Consider the following 6,778-nt stretch of genomic DNA (forward strand, 5'->3'; position numbering starts at 1 on the left):
ATAGCACAAAAATATATTTCTGTGTGGGTTTTCAAGTAGGAATTTCATGATGAAAAAGATAATCTGATATCTGGCATTGAGTTACTAAACATAAGGCCAACTTACACCAAAATGCAAAACCATTATTAATGTGGGTGAGAAACTTTTTTTTTTACATGTTTTATATTAGCTTCACCTGTATGTTTGTTTGTATGTTTGTAACTGACTTTTTTGGGTGCGATTTTGACCCTCTTTAAATGGCTAGATTTCATTCAAACTTTGTAGATTTATCGAGGACCGATGACAATACACTAATTTGATAAGATTATTCCATTATTCAATATGCAAAATAAGATTTTTGTCAATTTATATAATTTCACAAGAAAGAGTTCGCACATGAGCAAAATGTTTTTCTTTACAATGTGCGAACTCTTTTCTTTCAGTTTGTCTTTGGCGCGATATAAACAAAGCCTACTAAATATTGTGACATTTAATTAAATGAAAAGTGATAATGGGTTATGTTTATTGTGAGCAATATACTTTCTTGAAGAGAATATTATCTATATTTGTAAAAATATGAAGAAAAAAAAACCCAGAAATAAGGGCTTTAAATGTTGTTTCTTTCGTTAAATATAGAAACACAATTACATCTTTGTTTCATTTTACCAATTAACCAAGAGTGAAATATTATTATAAAAAAAAACATTTTATGCAAATATTTCACAAAACATGGAAAAATTGAAGTTTGATTTTGCTGTGAAACCAACAGCAGATGGGAAACCAAACACCATTACGCATAACCTCAATAGCTACACCTGATGTGCAGATTTTTGAAATTCCACTCGAACACCAACCTGCAAATCTACACCAAGCAGCTACAAATACTCCAAACTATGCCAAGGTCAGTAACTCATTAAATAAAAGACATCAAACACGGAAAATATGGATGTTTGACAAATGATTTATCAGAAATATATTTGGATAGAGAGCAAAACTTACAGTTTAAGTATTTTTACCTGGAAGAAATTGAGGAAATAATTTTTAAAATAAGCTTATAACAATAATGAATGAAAAATACTAGTATTATTGTGAAAAATGCGTGGGGCCATTTGTATCATATTTATCGTACATCGAGCGCCCGACGGTAGAGCAGCCGACATGTCATCGGAAGGCTCTGGGTTCGAATCCGAGTCCGGTCTATCCGAATTTTTCACATATTGTATACACTCTCATTGAGCAGGTCATTTCCTCATCCTTTATCAATCCTTATCCTTCCCAAAATTACTGTTACGTAAATGTGGAACGCTTCACGTAATAATTAATCAGTAACTCCCATCCTTTCCTGCTTCACAGCATTAATTTCGTACAGTATGTAAGACTGGTCGATATCACTTGTTCGTCAATAACCTTATACCATTAAGTCACACTGTATATATTGATAACGTTAAAATTTTTGAATGGCTTCTAAAATCGAGATTTGACTATCAATACAGCTGTACACATTAATAATTTGTAAAATAATTACAGTTACTTATAGTTATCACGGAATTAATAGTAGATTAGAACAAATAAGTTTAAAAAAATTTAAAAAACACGCTTTTATAAATAAACAAAACTAAAAAATAAATAAGAGTTAAAAAAAACTAAAAAACACGCTTTTATACAAAATACAACTAAAAAATGGAAAATAAATTTTAATAAATTTAATTTAAAAATAGTGTAAAATAAAAAAAAATGTATTTTATTTAAAAAAAAGTGTGGGGTGCTTTTTAAGATATTATCAAAATGATAATCCTTCTACTCATATGTCAGTAAAATAATTATAACTATTGACACCATGCACCTTCCGGTTTTTTTAAATAAAATAAAATATTTTTTTTTATTTTACACTATTTTTAAATTAAATTTATTAAAATTTATTTTCTATTTTTTTAGTTGTATTTTCTATAAAAGTGTGTTTTTTAGTTTTTTTTAACTCTTATTTATTACACTTGCAAAGGCTGTTAACATTGTAGTTTTGTGTGAAGTGTACTTATGGTAAACCCAGAGGCGAGCCTGTTTTCTGAAAAAATAATAAAATCTCTAAAATGCTTTTTTTTTTTACTTCCAGGCATATTTCAAAGGGAGTTGTGATAATTATAAAATTTTAATCATTATAACAAGTCATTAGGGTATGTAAAATAAAAAAAAGTATACAATTGTGACAACAGATGGTTGGATTATGTTAGTTACATTAAAAATTCTATACAATAATTAGCATAGTTGGTCAAGATATCAACATTTTGAATTGTTAACTTCTCACTAATCATTCAAATGGTTACAAATATTTTTAATATAGTTAACCTGACCTAACCAACTATCCACTTGATTTTGCAGTATTTTAAACTTGGCTAACATAATTATGCAAAATAGTAGCTTGTGGAAGATGGGGAAAAAAAAAAAAATAAAATTAAGTGAAAGTTTGGTTAGGTTATCAACTACATTATTAACACACATTGAATACACATAACATACAGTACATATTATTATTAATGTAGCTAACTTCGCCTAACCAACCTTCTACCTTAATAATTATATTCCTGTTTTTACAGATGTTACTGTGAAGAATTACGCTATATTAATCAGAAAGGTTTTATTAAATGTGTTAGTTAATCGAACATGTTTCCAGTTTCGCATGTCTAGTCTATTTTCCATCAGTAGTTTAGAATTCATTAACATTTGTTCTGCAAAAAGATTACAGTTTGGTTGGCGATGTTTTGATTTTCAGCCAAACAGCTTCTATATCAGAATAGTAATACGTATGTAGTTATATATTGGTTGAATTGATATAAATTTGTATTTTTTTACATGTTTGAATTAATAATTTTTTTTAATTTTGGCTAAAAAATTCTACTGTTACCATAGTTTACATGCATATGTTCACTGATTAAGTTAACACTGTTTTTGTATAACATTAATAAAATTCCTTATTGCGAATATAAATTCAGAAAATAGTAACAAATAACTCTGTTTTTATAACTTTTTAAAACTTACACATATTAAAGAAAATAGTTTGTCTGAAATACTTGAGCATTCAAAAATAATTTTTTATGTGTTCTTTGGTCACCAAGCATTCATCAGAGAACTATATTCATAAAAATAAGGCTTTAAACTTTGTGCATAACTTAAAGTTCTTGTAAAATTCATGATATGCTGAAGATACCCAGGGAAGAAATGACAGTACATCTTTCAGTTTAGTTTCTTCAATCGGCCTGACAGAACCATAATTCGTTGGAAGACATCCTCTGAATCTCTCCAGGAAGTTGGTTGGACACCCTTTCTCATTGATATGGGTTCCAAACTGCAGTAATACGTCGCAGACATTTTATTATGATACTTCCATCCTCTTTTTCAGACGACTTCAGGCAAACTGCTGTTCTGATGCCCAAATTTGTACCTGTAGCTGTTGTATTTTGATTGAATTTGTCCCTTAAATATGCAATATTGAAAAAAATCAACTTGTTTCATTTATTGAACAATGAAAGGTTGTTTCTTTTGGCAGCTTTTGAGTATTGAAACCCAACTCTGAGGTGTGTAGACATAGTGGCTACGGGCTCGAACATATTTCTCAACAATTCCAAAATCTCTGTCTGAAGTTAACATTGTGTGACCGACCTGGAGGAAGATGAACTCCATTTTCTTAAATCTTCCACTTGCAATGAGCCGCAACCAAGTGCTAACTGTAGTCCAATTTTTATTTTGGCCGCCACAATTATCAGATCTTGCGATGAGTTTATTGCCCTTTACATCGTTAACTTCAAAATGCTTTAATAAGGAACTACCAATTTTGTTTGCTCCTCTGTCAGCTGAACTTTCATCCCACACACAAAAATATCCTTGTTCCTTCCCTAATTGTAACAAATAATTTTCTTTTGTAGAAAGTAGGGCCTGTTGGAAGCTTTGGAGTGGGAAGAGCTCGTTGCAAATCAAATGTAAGTGCATGTATTCCTTGTTGTTCTGCTTCTTTAGCTGCTGTTTTGATAACATCTTGACCGGCTTTTGCTTTATGGTGAAGCTCTTGCTTCTGCATTAGCTGCTGATAAGCTTCTGTGTCGTTTTCAAGTTTAGCTTTCTCTATAGCAATATTCAATGAATCACACTCGCTGAATGTATCAGTCTTAAGTTTTTAAATGAAACATTAAATTTGTCTGTAAATATGTGGCGGAATTTGTTCTCAAGACACTGGCTGCTTTCTCTTTTCTTGGCACTATTCCTTGTATTTTAAGTAACAAGGATATTTTTGTGTATTCCATTGACATGCAGAGATTACCTGTGTTGTCATTACGAGAATAATGGCTCGTGTACTTAGGTAGCTTCTCAATAGTAAAGTTTTTTTGTCATATATATCTGAAGCTGAATATTTTCTAGGGTGTTTGTCATATTTGCCTCTTTTATCAGTGGTACGGGAAACTATGCCTTTATTAAGGCTGGAAGCTAAATTTTCAATGTGTCCCCTCTTATTCTGCAGGCCATGTATATTTAAAAATGCCACCTTACAAACGTTTAGTCTGTCATCGGTTATTCCCAGTACTGAGTAACTGATTGTGCAAGAATGCCGGGAAGGGCTTCCAGTCTTCTTTGTTTTACATTTTAACTGTTCCTTTTTCATGGAGCCAAATACATAAGCAGTTTAAGATCATAAGACCTCAAAGCCCAAAACTCTGAGAACAGTTTATTACTGATTTCAGTTGCCACAATTTCAAAACACCTTTTCTTACATTTACAGTCAAATCCTGTTTTTTTTTTCTTGTTTACAGTCATTCCTTTTCCTTTTCTGGAAACATACTCTTCCCCGTGGTTTTTCCATCTTTTTATCATACTCTGGTTGTTAAGATTTTTTTAATTTTCCACCCATGTGGTTCCTCAATTTTTTCACTGCCATTAGAGTATGTCACAGAAGATTCAGATACTTGGAAAATAATATTTGTATTAATAATATTTTCATCTATCATACACATTTTATTTTTCTACTTTTCTTGCTAACCTATATTATCACAAAATAATTTTTGCTTCAATTGTGTGTTAATACAACAGAACAAAATTACATTATTGGAACAGTTATGAAAAATGCTTTGTATACGAAACAAAATATATAATTTCTTACAAGTATCTCCATAAACAGAAAAAGTTTACAATATTACTAGAATTAGATAAAAAAAATTTGTAAATAATGTCTAAAACTCTCAAAACAAGAAGAAAATTAACACCTTTCTCTATGAATATATATTTTAAAAAATGTAAAACATGGTATCTACTGCACATAACATAGTTTACATGAAATGATTTCTTTGAATGTTTTTAATTTTTACTTACTTATAAATAACTTCCAAGAGGCTAAAGTCATTTTCTAGCTGGTGGGACAAATTCTGAGATAGGGGACTCACTATTTGAGGAAATGTAAAGCAGGCACGTGCCGTCATGTTTTACATACCACATGAACCTGAGTGGTGGTTAGATCAAGATTCTGTTACCTACATCCTTTAAGTAAACATTTTACGAGTAACATTTTGTTGATAAACTTTTGGTAATTTCACTTTATTTTTCGCTAAATCAAGTTAGCCATGATTGTATATACTCTGACTATAATTTCAAGTTATATATAATAGTTGAAATTAAATAGTTTATAAATTATTTAACTCTAGTTTGATCAATCCTAATAAAATTAATTTTTAAAATCCAAGCTGTTTGCGATTAAAACAAATGTAATTATTTTTGTTAATGTTTTAAATGTATGCTATTAATCTTTGAAAAGTACCATTATTTGAAATGCAATGTTTAAAACTATTTTGAGAATCTATAATTTGAATTCCGTACATGCCTTATTAATTATGTGAATAAATAATTTTGTTTTTATTTCTTAAGTATTAATAAAGCAATTTTATGTGTAACAGTTCTCATCATATGGTTTGATCATAACGAGTGTTAGCCAGCCTTTAATTACTATCAAGCAAGATCATTACTTTGATTTATGTTTGTTATTAATATTAAGGGTTTCATGCTGGTTACATTATAGAAGAAAACTGTGTTTGTAGCTTAATACACCTTCTATAAGTCTATGAATTTTCACCAAATTCACCCAGTTGTCAGGATAGGCAATAACTTATTTACATGAGTTGGTACTATTACTTAAAGTGAATAGCATTAAAAATGTTTGTTTTTTGTAGCCTCTTCCAAGAATAAAGTATGTATTTTGATGAAATACAAACTGTACATAAAGTTTTGGTTAACCTAAAAACCAGGCTGTATAACATCATGAAATTTTAATTTGAATGAAGCTGATAATAGAAAGTTAGAATTTTATTTAGTATATGCATCTAGCCAAATCAAATGAAAGTGAAATTAACATATACATTAAAAAAGGAATATGCATTTTTCCCCCATTATTATAAATATGCTCTATAACCAAGTCAAAAGTTTTTTGAAGTGATACCTTTTTAGAAAATTTTTTATAAACTTGTTGGAGTGGTATAAATAGGTATAACTTCTAAAGTGCGTACAAAAGTACACCCACCCAGTTCTGTTATGTGTGCAACATCTTAGCTCTTAGTATACAGCATTATTTGATAAGAGTAATTTCGTGAATGGAACGGAAGTCGTATGGATAAAAAATGTTTAACGATTGTGCTGTCATCTGTGATGGATTGCATGAACAAAAGTTCACAAATCCAAAGGGAAAACATAGCATTAACTGTTCAATAAATTTTAATAAGATAGGCAGTATTTTAGTAAAATTCCCTATCGAAAATAAGGTCCAAAGCAG

The sequence above is a fragment of the Bacillus rossius genome, chromosome 15 (genome assembly GCF_032445375.1).
Source record: "Bacillus rossius redtenbacheri isolate Brsri chromosome 15, Brsri_v3, whole genome shotgun sequence".
Classification (NCBI taxonomy): Eukaryota; Metazoa; Arthropoda; class Insecta; order Phasmatodea; family Bacillidae; genus Bacillus; species Bacillus rossius.